General features: G+C 46.7%; 1 long non-coding RNA gene across 1 annotated transcript in view; it reads right to left on the reverse strand.

Annotated features, from left to right (window-relative positions):
* LOC143962079 (uncharacterized) overlaps window positions 1-18779 on the reverse strand; it is a 56310-nt gene extending 37531 nt beyond the window's left edge. The window contains exon 1 of the long non-coding RNA XR_013270621.1: window positions 17709-18779. This is a non-coding gene — a long non-coding RNA (uncharacterized LOC143962079). The remainder of the gene's footprint in view (window positions 1-17708) is intronic.
* Window positions 18780-19162: the final 383 nt, after the last annotated feature.

Consider the following 19162-nt stretch of genomic DNA (forward strand, 5'->3'; position numbering starts at 1 on the left):
GTTCATTTCAAAAGTTGAGCGGACTGTTTGCCAAACTTAGTTCGCTGAAACAGTCGGCTCAAAAAGTGCCGTGTGTGGGCAAGTTCGTTTATTCAAAAGTTTGGACGGACTGTTTGTCAAACAGTCTGACGAACTTAGTTGGGCGAACAGTCCGCCTGTGTGTACGCGGCCTAAGACTCACAAAGTCTTCAACCAATATAAATCTGCCCTCCAAAAATACAATTCTTGCCTCCACACTGCCAAGCAGACCTATTTTAATCACTCTCGTTATTAACTTATTACCCCACCCCCATCAACTCTTCTCTACCTTCAACTCTCTTCTTCTTCCTCCACTGCCTCCACCCACTAACTCACTCACTGCCCAGGAGATCACCAATCTCTTAAAAAAAATAAGACTGATACAGTTTGTGAGGAGATCTCCGTTGTACAGATACCTTCTCTAATTAACACTCCATGTCCACAGGTACAATCATTACTTCCCTCATTCAACCCTGCTGATACTATAGACAAAGTTTACTAAACTTTTTCTAACACCCACCTAACCACCTGCCCCCTGGACCCTGTTCCTTTGCAAGGCTCTATTCTTCATCCTCTAACTCACATCTTCAATCTCTCCCTCTCTTCTGGCATCTTCCCCAACTCTCTGAAGCATGCACTAGTCACCACCATTCCTTAAAAAGCCCTCACTGGACCCCACCACTCTTTACAACCTACGCCCTATCTCCTTACTCCCCTTTTTCTCCAAACTCCTTGAATGTCTGGTCAACAACTGACTGAGTGACCATCTCACTGAGAACAAACTTCTTGATCTTAACAAACCCCACAGGTAGGGATTACACATACTTCTCAACCCTGCACAACAAATTTACACGCATAGATTACATTTTAATTTCACAGAGGGATATATCCCTTATAAAATCAGCCAAAATAGGTGTGCAGACCTTCTCAGATCACCCCCCCATATCGTTGCAACTTCAAAGGAGGAACACACACCGCCGCTCCCATACATGGAGGTTGAATCCCTCCCTGCTCACTGATAAGGAGAATATTAGCAAAATAGCGGATACAATCAAACTGTATTTCAAAGAAAATATCATAGAGGAGTTGTCGCCTCTCACAATCTGGGCGGCCCATAAATGCGTGGTCCGGGGGGAGCTCATACAGATGGGGGCGGCGAGAAAAAGAGTAGCAGAAAAGGAGACCAACGACCTCATACAGGCCATAAGAGACCTGGAAGGAAAACACAAACAATCATTAGCAACAGATACAGCAGTGGCTTTATTCGATTTAAGGAAAAAGCTACAAGCCCACCTAAGTCTTAAAGCACAGAAAATCCTTTTCCTTAGGAAGGGGTTCTTCTATGAACGCAGTGATAAAACGGGAAAATGTTTAGCGAAAGCCCTTAAAGAAACATCACTATCGACGAATATCGCGGCAATAAAAACCAGCACTGGTCAGACAACACAAGATGCCACAAAGATAGCACAAAGATTTCAGGAATATTACTCCAACTTATATCATTTACCACAGACACATAAACCTAGAGACTTAACGGGACAATGACAGAAATCACTGCTGATAGCGGACTCCCCACACTTGCTGAGGAGGACGCTCTGTCGCTGGAAGAACCGATAACTGAAAGAGAACTCACCACAGCTATTAAAGAACTAAAAAAGTGGAAAAGCCCCGGACTGGACGGTTTGACAGCCCACTACTATAAAACCTTTTCGGAGATACTGATACCACACATGACGACAACATTTAACCACTTTCGGGACCCACAAGCGTTACCAGAAGATTTTTTGAGGGCACACGTTAAGGTACTGCCCAAACCCAACAAGGACCCCCTAGATTGTGCCAGCTATAAACCAATTTCCTTATTGAATGTGGACCTGAAACTTTACACAAAAATTTTAGCGAATAGACTGCGACCACTATTGCACAAACTCATAGGCCCAGAACAGGTAGGCTTTATGCCTGGCAGGGAGGCGAAAGATAATGTGATCAAAGCTCTTAACCTTATACACAGAGCCCAAACAGGAAAATTTGAAGGCTTGCTTTTATCCACAGATGCAGAGAAGGCCTTCGACCGCGTGTCGTGGGACTTTCTGTATGCGACCTGTTCCCACATAGGCCTGAGAGCACATATGCTATCTTGGATTAAGACTATCTACCATAACCCGATGGCACAAATCAAAGTGAATGGGACACTGTCAGACAAGGTGCTGATACATAATGGGACAAAGCAAGGGTGCCCTCTTTCACCCCTGCTGTTCATACTCACCTTAGAACCGTTAATCCGCACAGTAAACTTGTCACCCTCCATACATGGCTTCCAAGTAGGAGACAAGGCGTACAAATGTGCCGCATATGCGGATGATTTATTGTTCTTCATAACTCAGCCACATATCACTATGCCCAACTTGTGTAATATATTTATGCACTACAGCTACCTAGCGAACTTCAAAATAAAATTACAAAAAATCAGAAACCTTAAATTTAACGCTTTGCGAGACCACGAGGGATGTTATACTACGCAATTGTAAATTTAAATGGGAACCCCGCCCCCTTAAATATCTGGGAGTTCTCCTGACCCCTAGCTTAAATTCGATATACAGCCAAAATTGTTTGCCACTGTTACAAAACGTAAAAAAAGATCTGAAGAGATGGAAACTTAAACATTTCTCCTGGTTCGGCAGGGCAGCCATTATTAAGATGACGATCTTGCCCAGATTCTTGTATTATTTTCAAACCTTCCCCATATGGTTACCTGCAAACTTTTTTCGATCCCTGAATGCTATCCTTCGAAACTTTCTTTGGGCGTCCAAAAAGCCACTCATAAGTCTAGCACTACTCACCAGAGATAAACGCAATGGGGGATGGGATTCCCCAATTTCAAAAATGATTACAAGGCTACGCACCTTACTAGAATGATAGACTGGACCTGTCATGCAGATAATAAAGACTGGGTGGCACTGGAAAACAGCATAGACTCTACTCCGGTGTCACATTCACCATGGATTCCGTGGAACCTTTGCCCTAAGCAGCTAAAACAACATCCCCTCATAGGGACAACACTACAAATCCTACAAACAGTGACTCGAACGACAGGCCTGACTACTTCCCCTAGCCCATTAATACCACTAGTGGCTAATCCAGACTTTCCACCGGGCATGCACAAACCTATTCGGCATCTCACATGCAGGAATTCACCACTTTTAGCCACACATTGTCTCGAAGGCAACAAAATGAAATCAATTTCAAACCTGCAGAAAGAACTGGGCTTAACCTATCTAGGCCACTGGACGTATAGACAATTACATGACTACATTTCGAGCAGCCCACAGAGGCTTAAACATTAGTGATGGACGAACTTCCGACGGGACGTTTCGCGAACGCGAAACGCGAACGGGCACAAACGTTCGCGAAAACGACCGTTCGCCGCGGGCTCCATTGACTTCAATGGGAGGCGAATTTCGCAAACCTTTAGGTCGAATTTGCGGCCACGGGGTAATTATTAGGGGGTAGCACGTAGTCCCACCACCTGGACAATAGCATAATACATGTATGAGGTGAATTTGGGATCGATAACTACAAGCATTTTTTTTTTATTTGGGAAATTGTTCTGACAATTCAGGACTATGGAGCTAATGAAGGCAATGGAGGAGAGGGAAGGTCAGGGACCAGGGTAGGCAAACAAGAGGGTGCAGGAGATACAGAGCACTGACAGCAGCACCGTAATACAGAGCACTGACATCAGCACCGTGACATACAGCGCTGACAGCAGCTCCGTGACATACAGCGCTGACAGCAGCTCCGTGACATACAGCGCTGACAGCAGCTCCGTGACATACAGCGCTGACAGCAGCTCCGTGACATACAGCGCTGACAGCAGCACCGTGACATACAGCGCTGACAGCAGCTCCGTGACATACAGCGCTGACAGCAGCTCCGTGACATACAGCGCTGACAGCAGCTCCGTGACATACAGCACTGACAGCAGCTCCGTGACATACAGCGCTGACAGCAGCTCCGTGACATACAGCGCTGACAGCAGCACCGTGACATACAGCGCTGACAGCAGCTCCGTGACATACAGCGCTGACAGCAGCTCCGTGACATACAGCGCTGACAGCAGCTCCGTGACATACAGCACTGACAGCAGCTCCGTGACATACAGCGCTGACAGCAGCTCCGTGACATACAGCGCTGACAGCAGCACCGTGACATACAGCGCTGACAGCAGCTCCGTGACATACAGCGCTGACAGCAGCTCCGTGACATACAGCGCTGACAGCAGCTCCGTGACATACAGCGCTGACAGCAGCTCCGTGACATACAGCGCTGACAGCAGCTCCGTGACATACAGCGCTGACAGCAGCTCCGTGACATACAGCGCTGACAGCAGCACCGTAAGCAGCCCCAGGAGGAAGTCAGCACAGCACAGGGATGGTGTGATCCCCTCATAATAAGAACCCCCAGGAGGAAGTCAGCACAGCACAGGGATGGTGGGAGCCCCTCATAATAAGAACACCCAGGAGGAAGTCAGCACAGCACAGGGATGGTGGGAACCCCTCATAATAAGCAGCCCCAGTAGAAATATGACACCGCTCAACCTCTTCAAAGAGGAGGGTAGGGGCATATAGTACGGTGTGCTTTTTTGGGTCAGGGAAGTGAGCCAAATGAATTAAGAAGGTCTGTGTGCTTGATTCCAAAAATTGTTTATAGACATATACATGGTCTACTGATCACATGTGTTGAATTCCTCCGAGATCCATGCCTCATTCATTTTTAGAAATGTGAGGTAGTTAACACTGTGGTGAGCTAGGCGAGTACGCTTATCGGTCACAATCCCCCCTGCTGCGCTGAACGTCCTTTCGGACAGGACACTGGATGAGGGGCAAGCCAACAGTTCGATTGCAAATTGGGCAAGCTCTGGCCAGAGGTCAAGCCTGCCCACCCAGTAGTCTAGGGGTTCATCACTCCTCAGAGCGTCCACATCGGCCGTTAACCCAATGTAGTCGGACACCTGACGGTCTAGGCGTTCCCTGATGCTGGATCCGGATGACACCTGTCGATGGGTCGGCTGAAAGAATGACCTCATATCCGAAGTCACCAACACATCTTCAAACCGGCCTCTTCTTGCAGGCGCTGTTGGATTGGTACCCGCAAATCCTTCTCTGGGAGTGGGAATTGCTCCTCTGCCAGCGCACGCAAAAGCAGAATGCAGCATTTCTCGAAGCAAGGCCTGGAAGTGCTGCATTCTGACAGCCCTCTGCGACGGCGGTAACATTTCCGCCATTTTGTGTTTGTACCGGGGGTCTAAGTACGTTGCCACCCAGTACTGGTCCTTGACCCTCATGCTTTTTATACGGGGGTCCCTATTAAAACACTGGAGCATGAAGGCCCCCATTTGCACTAAAGTGGAAGCGGTGTGGTGGCCTGGCTCCTGCTCATCATCCAGGATAATGTCGTCCTCTTCATTCTCCTCTCCCCATCCTCGCACAACAGGGATCCCAGAAAGGTTTAAAGCATGCTCTTCTTGCTCCTGCTCATCCGCCCCGGCACCATCCTCCTCTGACTCCTCATCAGACTCCTGTTGTTGACTTGTCTCAGATAGAGTAGCCCCCCCTGGGAATTCATCCAGCATTGCGACTTCCTCATCTTCCCGCTCCTGCTCCTCCACAGCCTGATCAATGACACGACGCAATGCACGCTCCAGAAAGAAGGCATAAGGTACCATGTCACTGATGGCGCCATGGCTGCGACTGACCAGTTTGGTGATCTCCTCAAATGGCCGCAGAAGTCTGCATGTGTCGCGCATGAGCAGCCACTGGCGCGGTGAAAAAAAACCCAGCTCCCCAGAACCGTTTCTTTCGCAGAGTTCATACAGGTAGACGTTAACTGCACGTTTCTGCTGGAGCAGCCTATCAAGCATATAGAAGGTTGAGTTCCATCGCGTCGGGCAATCGCAAATAAGACGTCTGACCGGCAGATGGTGTCGCCGCTGAATGTCAGCAAGGCGAGCCATGGCCGTGTAAGATCTTCTGAAATGGGCCGAGATTTTCCTTGCCTGCCGCAAGATGTCCTGGACCCCAGGGTATTTGACAAGGAATCGCTGCACGACCAAGTTTAAGACGTGTGCCATGCACGGCACGTGCGTGATTTTGCCCTGTTTCAATGCGCTAAGCAGATTGGCACCGTTGTCACACACCACTTTACCAACTGTCAAATTGAGCGGTGTTAGCCACTCATCTGCCTGTGAACGCAAAGCTGAAAGGAGTGCCGGGCCAGTGTGGCTCTTTGCTTCCAGGCACAACAGACGCAGCACGGCATGGCAACGTCTCACCTGGCATGTGGAATAGGTTCTGGGGAGCTTGGGCGGTGCAGTGGAAGAGACGCTAGCAGCGGAAAAGGAGGAGGCAGCTGAGGAGGAGAGGGAGGAGGATGGAGTAGGAGGAGGAGAAGAAGAGTCAGGCCTGCATGCAATCCGTGGCGGTAAAACCAAATCTACACGGGTGCCACGGGTTACATGCTTGACGGCCGTCAGAAGGTTCACCCAGTGGGCAGTAAAACTGATATACCTTCCCTGCCCGTGTTTGCTAGACCACGTGTCTGTGGTCAGATGTATCTTGGCACCGACACTGTGTGCCAGAGATACATTCACTTGCCGCTGAACATGGCCATATAGCTCTGGGATGCCCTTCTCTGAGAAATACTTCCTTCCTGGGACCTTCCATTGTGGTGTTCCAATGGCCACAAATTTGCGAAAGGCCTCCGAGTCCACCAGTTTATATGGCAGTAGTTGGCGGGCTATGAGTTCTGACAAGCCAGCCGCCAACCGTTGGGCAAGAGGGTTATCCGGCGTCATCATTTTTTTACGCTCAAACATTAGGCCCACGGAAGCCTGCCTTTTTGCAGAAAAATGTGAGCTTGGCGTGATGGAAGGTGGAGTGGAGGACAATTGTGAGGAGAGAGGAGAAGGAGAAGTAGAAGACGAGGCTGGACGGTGAGAGCCTGCAGTGTGGCTTTGTGTGTTCCGTTGCTCCCACTGGGCTCGGTGATGGCTGCTCATGTGCCTTCTTAAGGCGGTCGTCCCTAGGTGAGTATTGGGCTTACCGCGACTAACGCGTTGACTGCAAAGATTGCAGATGGCAACGCTATTGTCAGCAGCGGACACGTTAAAAAAAGCCCACACTGCGGAGCCATGTGCCGGTGTCCTGGGAGCGCCAGATGTGACCGTACATGGTCGATGACTCGCTCCTGATACATTTGCAGTCTGCTTTGTCCCTGCTGTGCAATGTAAGTCATTGCTGCTTCTCCTCCCTATCTGCTGGTCCATATCTCCCTCTGAACTCCCCTCCTCTTCCTCTCTTGTGGGCACCCACGTGACATCACTAGACACGTCATCATCAACGTCACCTTCCCCACCGCTATAAGTAGAGTAGGCAGCAACACCGGGGACCAACCTCCTCCTTGGGCTGATCTGGGTACTGGCGTCAGACTGCTGAGTAGCGCTTGTTGCTACCTCCTCTTCCTGATCCAATACCAAGAGTGGCTGCGCATCAGAAATGTCCTCTTGATATGGATCGGAAAATAATTCCAGTGACTCAAGCGGAAGGTATGTGGTGGTGGTGGTGGTGGTGGTCGTGTTGTTGGTGGTAGTGTCTTTGGGGGTGCACATAGCAGAGAGTGAAGAAGAGGGTGCAGATCGAGAGGATGAGGAGGGTGCAGAAGAGTAAGGCTGAGCGAGCCACTCAACCAAGTCTGGTGCATCCTTTAAAGTAATTGAACGCACCTTCTGCAACTTCCCACTTTGGCTCAAGCCTGTTGCTCCTGCCCTACCCCTACCACCCCTGCGGAAGGGCCTGCCTCTTCCTCTGCATGTCATTTTTTAAATGACCCTGTGACAAAACTCTTAGTCCCTATACCGCTGAAGGACTGCTGCAGTATAGGTGAGCGGTCAGCAGTGGTGCACGTCAACCCTATCTATTGTGGACCTATAGCGGTCCTTACAGAACAGCAGACTGTACCGCACTCAAGCCTATGTACCGTAGCACCCTATACCAAGTTACCAGTCCTTATAAGAACTTTTGTGGACCAAGCAGGTTGTGTATTAGTGTTTAGCAGACTGTACGTCAGTCCCTATACCGCTGAAGGACTGCTGCAGTATAGGGCAGCGGTCAGCAGTGGTGCACGTCAACCCTATCTATTGTGGACCTATAGCGGTCCTTACAGAACAGCAGACTGTACCGCACTCAAGCCTATGTACCGTAGCACCCTATACCAAGTTACCAGTCCTTATAAGAACTTTTGTGGACCAAGCAGGTTGTGTATTAGTGTTTAGCAGACTGTACGTCAGTCCCTATACCGCTGAAGGACTGCTGCAGTATAGGGCAGCGGTCAGCAGTGGTGCACGTCAACCCTATCTATTGTGGACCGATAGCGGTCCTTACAGAACAGCAGACTGTACCGCACTCAAGCCTATGTACCGTAGCACCCTATACCAAGTTACCAGTCCTTATAAAAACTTTTGTGGACCAAGCAGGTTGTGTGTTAGTGATTAGCAGACTGTACGTCAGTCCCTATACCAATGAAGGACTGCTGCAGTATAGGGCAGCGGTCAGCAGTAGTGCACGGCAACCCTATGTATTGTGGACCGATAGCGGTCCTTACAGAACAGCAGACTGTAACGCACTCAGGCCTATGTACCGTAGCACCCTATACCAAGTTACCAGTCCTTATAAGAACTTTTGTGGACCAAGCAGGTTGTGTGTTAGTGATTAGCAGACTGTACGTCAGTCCCTATACCAATGAAGGACTGCTGCAGTATAGGGCAGCGGTCAGCAGTAGTGCACGTCAACCCTATGTATTGTGGACCGATAGCGGTCCTTACAGAACAGCAGACTGTACTGCACTCAGGCCTATGTACCGTAGCACCCTATACCAAGTTACCAGTCCTTATAAAAACTTTTGTGGACCAAGCAGGTTGTGTGTTAGTGATTAGCAGACTGTACGTCAGTCCCTATACCAATGAAGGACTGCTGCAGTATAGGGCAGCGGTCAGCAGTAGTGCACGGCAACCCTATGTATTGTGGACCGATAGCGGTCCTTACAGAACAGCAGACTGTACTGCACTCAGGCCTATGTACCGTAGCACCCTATACCAAGTTACCAGTCCTTATAAGAACTTTTGTGGACCAAGCAGGTTGTGTGTTAGTGATTAGCAGACTGTACGTCAGTCCCTATACCAATGAAGGACTGCTGCAGTATAGGGCAGCGGTCAGCAGTAGTGCACGGCAACCCTATGTATTGTGGACCGATAGCGGTCCTTACAGAACAGCAGACTGTAACGCACTCAGGCCTATGTACCGTAGCACCCTATACCAAGTTACCAGTCCTTATAAGAACTTTTGTGGACCAAGCAGGTTGTGTGTTAGTGATTAGCAGACTGTACGTCAGTCCCTATACCAATGAAGGACTGCTGCAGTATAGGGCAGCGGTCAGCAGTAGTGCACGGCAACCCTATGTATTGTGGACCGATAGCGGTCCTTACAGAACAGCAGACTGTAACGCACTCAGGCCTATGTACCGTAGCACCCTATACCAAGTTACCAGTCCTTATAAGAACTTTTGTGGACCAAGCAGGTTGTGTGTTAGTGATTAGCAGACTGTACGTCAGTCCCTATACCAATGAAGGACTGCTGCAGTATAGGGCAGCGGTCAGCAGTAGTGCACGTCAACCCTATGTATTGTGGACCGATAGCGGTCCTTACAGAACAGCAGACTGTACTGCACTCAGGCCTATGTACCGTAGCACCCTATACCAAGTTACCAGTCCTTATAAAAACTTTTGTGGACCAAGCAGGTTGTGTGTTAGTGATTAGCAGACTGTACGTCAGTCCCTATACCGCTGAAGGACTGCTGCAGTATAGGGCAGCGGTCAGCAGTAGTGCACGGCAACCCTATGTATTGTGGACCGATAGCGGTCCTTACAGAACAGCAGACTGTAACGCACTCAGGCCTATGTACCGTAGCACCCTATACCAAGTTACCAGTCCTTATAAGAACTTTTGTGGACCAAGCAGGTTGTGTGTTAGTGATTAGCAGACTGTACGTCAGTCCCTATACCAATGAAGGACTGCTGCAGTATAGGGCAGCGGTCAGCAGTAGTGCACGGCAACCCTATGTATTGTGGACCGATAGCGGTCCTTACAGAACAGCAGACTGTAACGCACTCAGGCCTATGTACCGTAGCACCCTATACCAAGTTACCAGTCCTTATAAGAACTTTTGTGGACCAAGCAGGTTGTGTGTTAGTGATTAGCAGACTGTACGTCAGTCCCTATACCAATGAAGGACTGCTGCAGTATAGGGCAGCGGTCAGCAGTAGTGCACGGCAACCCTATGTATTGTGGACCGATAGCGGTCCTTACAGAACAGCAGACTGTAACGCACTCAGGCCTATGTACCGTAGCACCCTATACCAAGTTACCAGTCCTTATAAGAACTTTTGTGGACCAAGCAGGTTGTGTGTTAGTGATTAGCAGACTGTACGTCAGTCCCTATACCAATGAAGGACTGCTGCAGTATAGGGCAGCGGTCAGCAGTAGTGCACGGCAACCCTATGTATTGTGGACCGATAGCGGTCCTTACAGAACAGCAGACTGTACTGCACTCAGGCCTATGTACCGTAGCACCCTATACCAAGTTACCAGTCCTTATAAGAACTTTTGTGGACCAAGCAGGTTGTGTGTTAGTGTTTAGCAGACTGTGCGTCAGTCCCTATACCGCTGAAGGACTGCTGCAGTATAAGGCAGCGGTCAGCAGTAGTGCACGGCAACCCTATGTATTGTGGACCGATAGCGGTCCTTACAGAACAGCAGACTGTAACGCACTCAGGCCTATGTACCGTAGCACCCTATACCAAGTTACCAGTCCTTATAAGAACTTTTGTGGACCAAGCAGGTTGTGTGTTAGTGATTAGCAGACTGTACGTCAGTCCCTATACCAATGAAGGACTGCTGCAGTATAGGGCAGCGGTCAGCAGTAGTGCACGGCAACCCTATGTATTGTGGACCGATAGCGGTCCTTACAGAACAGCAGACTGTAACGCACTCAGGCCTATGTACCGTAGCACCCTATACCAAGTTACCAGTCCTTATAAGAACTTTTGTGGACCAAGCAGGTTGTGTGTTAGTGATTAGCAGACTGTACGTCAGTCCCTATACCAATGAAGGACTGCTGCAGTATAGGGCAGCGGTCAGCAGTAGTGCACGGCAACCCTATGTATTGTGGACCGATAGCGGTCCTTACAGAACAGCAGACTGTAACGCACTCAGGCCTATGTACCGTAGCACCCTATACCAAGTTACCAGTCCTTATAAGAACTTTTGTGGACCAAGCAGGTTGTGTGTTAGTGTTTAGCAGACTGTGCGTCAGTCCCTATACCGCTGAAGGACTGCTGCAGTATAGGGCAGCGGTCAGCAGTAGTGCACGTCAACCCTATGTATTGTGGACCGATAGCGGTCCTTACAGAACAGCAGACTGTAACGCACTCAGGCCTATGTACCGTAGCACCCTATACCAAGTTACCAGTCCTTATAAGAACTTTTGTGGACCAAGCAGGTTGTGTATTAGTGTTTAGCAGACTGTGCGTCAGTCCCTATACCGCTGAAGGACTGCTGCAGTATAGGGCAGCGGTCAGCAGTAGTGCACGGCAACCCTATCTATTGTGGACCGATAGCGGTCCTTACAGAACAGCAGACTGTACCGCACCCAAGCCTATGTACCGTAGCACCCTAGACAGACCAAGTTACCAGTCCTTATAAGAACTTTTGTGGAACAAGTGAGTTGTGAATGATTAGCAGACTGCAGCAGAAGGGCAGCAGTCAAGTATAATATTCTTTCTATATTTGGAAGAAAGAATATTATACGTGTACAAGCCTATTACCGTACCACTGATACCAGTCCTGAAAAGAACCTTTGTGGAACTAATAGTAACAGCAAGTCTTTAAAATTATCCTCACTGCCTGACACACTGCTTCCTGCCTGTCCCTATACAAATTGGCAAAAAAGAGTAGGCTGGAACGATTAGCTGGAACAGCTCTTTTGTGGACCTGATAGTAACAGCTAATGATGATGATGATGATGATGATGAAGAAAGACTAATCTGGCTGAGCTGTCCCTAAAATAGCAGCATACAGCGCTCTGTCCCTTTATCTAAACTGACAAAAGAAACTCAGGCTGCTGACCTAACACCTATACCAGTCCTGAAAAGAACTTTTGTGTACCAAATAGCTAGCGTTTTCTCTGTCCCTACTCCACACAGGATCCTTTCCCTACAGTGACAGAAGAAAGAATGTAAAATGGCCACCGGATCGGGTGTATTTATAGGTTAGGGGGAATGTCCAAGTGTCCATGAGCTGTCATGTCTCAATTGGTTGTCCTGTAACACATGATAAACGTGTCACGAAAGGTTAAAGTTCTTGTATACATTAAACACGTAAGTCCGCCGGGGCGAACGACGGAAAAAGGCGTTCGAACCCGCGGACGGCGAAAGTCGGAAATTCGCCGCGAAACGACCGCCGGGCGAACCGTTCGGCCATCACTATTAAACATTTTATACGACCGCTAACACCATTTGAGGCGGTTTGTTTCCAGGCCACCACCTCTACGAAAAACATCTCCCTTACATATGCTTGGTTGTAATCCGCAGTCCTCCAGGAACCTAACAAACACAAGCTCTTCTGGGAAGCAGAACTAAATGTATCATTTACAAAAGATCAATGGTTACAGGCGTGTGTATTTGCCCATAAATGTGCAATTAGCACCCGACTACAAGAAACTTCCTTCAAACTTTTAACGAATTGGTATAATACGCCAATTAAACTGCATAACTGGTTCCCCGCGGTTCCGGACTTATGTTGGCGCTGTAACCGAGCTAAGGGCACTTTACAACACTTATGGTGGGAATGTGACCTAATTCAACCTTATTGGACTCAAGTGACTAGCATTATAAAACAAATAACCGATACAAAGATCCCACTAGACGCAAAATGCTGTTTATTACACATTACTAACCTCTCGATGAAAAATTATTTTTTTTTTTTTTTTTTTTTTTTTTTTTTTTAATCTTTATTTAAATTTTTTCCATACAAAAAGTATAAAACATAGTATACATATACATATGCATCCTACTACCCCCCCCCCCCCCCCTATAGCCCTACTACCTCTTCATATTTCTTCGTTGATTTAAACAGTTTCCATTGCTTCCATTTCTTTCGAAATTTCTTTTCCCCGCTCTCCTCATCCTCTTCCCATCCCTCCATTCTATACATGTCCTCTACTTTACCTATCCATTCCCTCAATTTTGGGGCTTCCGCCTGTCTCCAGTTTTTTGGTATCAAGCTCTTTGTTACGTTTATTAGGTTTCCTATGAGGCCTTCTTTGTACTTTTGAGTTGGGGTGTCTGTACCATGGAAAAGACATGTCCATGGGTTTTCTAGTACCTGAGTTCCTGTTATTATTTTTATTAAAGTTAATGTTTCTCTCCAGTAATTTCTAATTTTTGGGCATTCCCACCAGATATGTGCCGCAGTCCCTTGCTGTCCACACCCTCTCCAGCACATCCCGAGTTGCTCTTCCTGATATCTCCTCATCTTGTCTGGTGTCCTATACCATCTAGCAAGGCTTTTATAATTCATTTCTATTGTATTAAGATTTTTCGATGTCCCGTGTGTTAAGTGTAAGATTTTTTCTAAATTCTGTTTCTCCCCTCGTGGCCCTATTTCTTCTTCCCACTTTTTTATATATATAGGTACCTCCGTCTCGTCCACTTCTCCCAGCATCTTGTATATCTGTGAGATATTTACTCTTATTATTTTCCCCTCACATATCCGCTCTAAGGCGTTAAGGTCTGTTCCACTTCTCAGTGGTTGTGGCAATGATGAGACAAAATGTCTGAGCTGGAGGTACCTCCATCCATCTATATCCATGTACTCCTGTAGTGTTTCTAACGTGTTTATTTTACCCGCATTTATTATGTGTCTCAATTGAATATCTTCTCTTCTAATCCAGTGTCCTCCCATAGTGCTCTTCCCCGGTGGAAATAAATTATTTTCTTTTAATGCCATTAGTGGAGAGTTGTACTTCCACTTATTATGCTTGTGAATTCCATCCCATATTCTAAAAACGTTTTTTGTGAGTGCAAGTGTTGTTGGTCCGAGTGATCTGTGTTTTGGGGGTATCCAAATTTCCTTTCCTAATCGTGTCTCTGCAGCGCTGTGTTCTATTGCCACCCATCTTTTTTCATTATCTAATTTTGTCCACTCCACCACCCGTGTTAATACTATAGATTCGTAATATTTCTTAAAATCCGGTACTTTTAGACCTCCCCTCTCTTTTCCCAGTTGTAATACCTTTAAGGCTATTCTAGGCTTCTTATTTTTCCAGATGAGCTTGGTTATTAGACGTTTAATAGTATTAAAGTAGACTGGGGGAATATATATCGGTAACATCTGTAACTTATATAATATTTTTGGTTGTATGATCATCTTAAGGGCATTTATCCGGCCAAACCAGGACAATGGTTTCATCATTATTTTTTTTGTATCTTCTCTTACTTCGTCCAGTAGGGGGATATAGTTTATCTCATAGATTTCCTTTAATGAGGCTGCCAGCTTTATACCTAAATATTTAATTTCCTTTTTCCATAGGAAGGGAAATTTGCCCTTGATATCCTGTTCTTCCCCAGACGCAAAATGCTGTTTATTACACATTACTAACCTCTCGATGAAAAATTATAATAAATCGCTGACGAGATTCCTACTTACAGCCGCAAAGGCGGTCGTACCTAGATACTGGAGAGATACTACGACCCCCTCAATCAAGGAATGGCTGGGAGAGGTACGTCATCTTCACAAAATGGAAGAGATTAGGGCTATAGCACACGAAAGCATAGACAAGTACACTGATACCTGGCAACCCTGGGTCATTTTTATATATTACTCTACATACGCCTCCCTGACACAAACCTGATGAGGGAGTGTCGCTGAGGACCCGGCCTGTCATTACCCTCTCTTTCTTTATAGACAACCACATCCTCTCTTTTTCCTTTTCATGGTGCCGGCCTTGAGAAAGGCGGCCACTTCTTATCTATCTTCTTTCACCACTTCTGGCTCTTTGATCACAATTCGCATGGTGTAACATCATCTGTATACTGTTAAAAATGAAAATATGCCTAATAAGGCTTTTGTAATGCTTTAATGTTTGTGTTTAGGTTTTATCTGTTACGCTATGAACGCCAATGTGCCTAACCCTTTTACAAGGGGATTTTTTTCTATATATGGATGTGACTACTAGATTAATAGGATCTTTGTTGATCCGCTCGAGCATTACATTGATGTCTGACTATGGAAAGTTATCTGACAGACGCTGATCGGCCACCACTGAAACCAAGATATCTAACAATGTGAGTCTGTAACTACTGTGGCTGAATTGTTGTCCAATCAGGCAGTTGCATCTGAAATTATTATGTTTTGTTACTATGTATTGTAACTGGATATTTCTTTAATAAACTCTAACTGTTAAAAATAAATAAATAAAATAATAATAATAATAATAATAATTTCATAAAGAATCTTTATTTCACATTAACATTTCATTTCCTAATTCTCCCCCATCACCAGGACACATCTAGTGATTATAATACACCATCACATGATACATTATATTAGGATCCATTATAAAAGAGATCCCATAGAATTCTATTGGTGATCCATTCTATGGGGACACATTATATTGGGGACACATTCCAGTTCTAGTAATCATACATTATTATAGTGATATCATTATATTAGTGATAAATACCATTATTTCTTTCATTAGTAAATCTCGGGATCATTTCTTCATATATTTCCTCTGAGATTTTTCCATCGATTTTCATCTCTTTCTATTTGTAGATCTATTATTCATTTCTATTTCTTCACACAATAAAATAATCAATAGAATAAACTCATTGTAAATGTATTAATAATAAGGAATTATGCTGTCTACACATTATATTCCTATAGATACATAGATAGATAGAGATAGATTTGTTCTTAAAGGGCCCCTCGGTAGCCATTTCCCTACTATGACATCACAGCTCGGACACAGACAATAAGTCATATTACACTCTGTGCTCTCTCTCAGCTCCGGCACTCTATACAATTCTTCACCGTCCCATCTCACTATACACAGTGCTCATGTACTGGGAGGAACCATTAGAATGAATGCCCCGCCCCCTTCTGTAGGTGACCCAAGAGCCGTACACACCCACTTATACTTTCCTTTATTGTTCCTCCATCAAAGTCCTCACTAAGTCCCCAGTTTCCCGGGTATTGAGGGATCATGTGACCTTCTCCCAGCATGCAGTGTTCAGGCCTGAGCAGCCAATCACAGAACTTACATACCGTCACATGATGGAGGGGTGACATCATCAATCCTGTGTAAGCTTCGACATAACCCACCATGTATCTTACATGGGTGAGGACTCAGGGTTCTGACATGGATTGATGGGGGGGGCTATAAAAGGGGTAGAAGTGGGCCGGGGGCTGTGACTGCCCTAAGTGAGCAAATGACAAAGAGACTTATTAATGTAATTTGGACCCCTAAAGTAGCGTGACACATAAAGGGTCCCTAAGTAATATGGGTAACGGCTTTCTTCTTTTCTGAAGACTGACAGCGTGAGGGGAAAAAAAGCTGTTGACTGGCTCCTGTTTCCTTTCGTGATCAGCTGTCATTGGCTGACATTTGATCAAATGGTAAAGGGCTCGCTGTGATTGGCCCTTTACCTGATCTGTGATCAACCGAATCCCAAGGGTGGGCCGGCAATGTGAGAACGGGAGGATGTACATGGACGCCCTCCCGGGATATTAAGACATCGCTGTAGCCGTCTTTTGGCTATAGTGTGGGCACCAAGTGGTTAAATCTGCCCAGCAACAAATCCCCTCCCCCCAAAAAATGCATAAAAAACACAAAATGAAATTATTATGGTATAAAATCCTGCGGAAAGCACATCAGAAAGGCTGAAAAGCCCCCTGCATAGGTGTGAATGGAGCCTTAGGCTGGGATGAGACTTGTGGGATGCGGGAACCAGTGCGATTCCTGTGCGGGTTCCCTCATCACACCTCAATCACCGGACGGTCACACTGACATCTGAGAACCGCTGCGGGGGGGTCAATGGAAAGTTAATGACACCCCCAGATCGCTTCGCAGATCGCAGTGCAAACGCTGAAATGGTGCAGGAATCGGATTGACACCCAATGTGATCTGATTCCAGTGAGGACCAAAAAAAGGGTCCGGCACCATTCTGGTGTGAATGTGATTTCAGTCACACAGTTTGTACGGCTGAATTCACATCACACAGACATGACATGTGATCTGCACAGCAATGTGATCCCAGCCTTAGAGAGATTTCCTCTCACTTCCTGTCCTGGTGACACCAATACAAGGAGGGAGAGAAATCTGTACAGGGACACAGTTATATAAACATCTGACAGGGGCTCTAATCCTTCCCCTTCCTTATTATACTAAACATATCATTCTTATTTCAGTCTGTGTTCCCGTTGGAGAGTTCCCCTCATTTCCTGTCTAGATAAATGTTGTCACCGGGACAGGAAGTGAGGGGAAATCTCTGTAATGGAGCCCCAGATAGAAGAAAAAACCTGACAGGGGATCTAATCCTGACCCACTCTGCCTAAAAACAGTCTGGGCTCTCTGATCACATTTTTTTCTTCCAGTAATAAATCTCTAGATGACGTCTTCATAGATTTCCTCTCAGATTGTTCCATTTATTTCCATCTCTTTGTAGTATAGATTGTATGGAGAAGGAGGAGGAGGGGCAGAGAGGAGAGGTGACCCCATCCTATCCCATCACAGTGACCCCACCCCCCTCTATGTCTGATCATGGCTGCCCCTCCCCCAACACACAGAGGGACCACATGTGGGGGAGGGGCAGGAGGAGAAGGATAGATAGATAGATAGATAGATAGATAGATAGATAGATAGATAGATAGATAGATAGATAGATAGATAGATAGATTTCTCACTGACCAATAGGAACATGTTATTGTTACTCCAATAATTGGACAGATATTCTACCCAATCACAGCGATCAGTAAGAAATCTCACATTTATTTATAGTAGAAAACCCTGCAGGAAGCCCCGCCCACTGCTATATACTATTGGATGAATATTAAATGAATTCCCCTCCTTCATCTGACATCACCAGACTGTGGGCGGAGCTCTCACATCTCCCGCCTCCCCCCACATATCTTTATACAACCTTCCCATACACCTATCCCAGCATGGAGGGGCTCAGTGAAGGTGGTGGTGAAGGTGTGGAGGTGTCGGATCGGGTCACACAGATCATAAAAGGAGATCCGCCCGGCCTCATAATCCAGATATATCCTGTAGACATGTGCAGAGTAAAATATTTAGTTTCGGAATTTCGTTTTCGTCTGAAAAATTAATTTATTTAGTTACTCTCGAAATTCGTTTTTATTTATTTAGTTTTTCGTTCAAAAATTGCATTTGTCCGAAAATCCACATGAATTACGGTCGAATCTGTCTTTGAAGGCTTATGGTGTCTGTCGAATGTATACAGAAGATTCGATGGAGCTCGTATATAGAATACTTCATGTGAACTTTAGACCCCTATTAAAGTCTCCGGCATCTGGGCACCTGACGTCTATGGGACCTGAGATCAAATTCACGCAGTTTGACCTCCCCTGATAGAGGGGTCACTGATAGAGGGGTCACTGGGGATCTGGTAAGCCTCCATCCAGGGGCGGACTGACCATTAGGGCACTCGGGCACTGCCCGAGGGCCCGGGGCCAGCAGGGGGCCCCATGAGAGGCTCCTGGTAGTCTGTGTTGATCATGGAGCCCAGTCCTGTAACAAGTTCCAGCACTGAGCTCCGGTATCTGTTCCGACAGGGGCACGCTAGCGTGAGCTCTGAGAGTCAGGACACCTCCCCCACATGTGTTTCAGGGTGCCCGGGTCCCCCACATGTGTTTCAGGGTGCCCGGGTTCCCCACACAGCGATCGTTCCTCTCCAGCACTAACAGCCGACACTGGCATCTCTCCCCACTGAGCCCACACATCACACAGAGAGCTG

Source organism: Lithobates pipiens, unplaced genomic scaffold (genome assembly GCF_037356315.1).
Source record: "Lithobates pipiens isolate NorthernLeopardFrog02 unplaced genomic scaffold, aLitPip1_a1.2 Scaffold_8, whole genome shotgun sequence".
In the NCBI taxonomy this organism is placed as follows: Eukaryota; Metazoa; Chordata; class Amphibia; order Anura; family Ranidae; genus Lithobates; species Lithobates pipiens.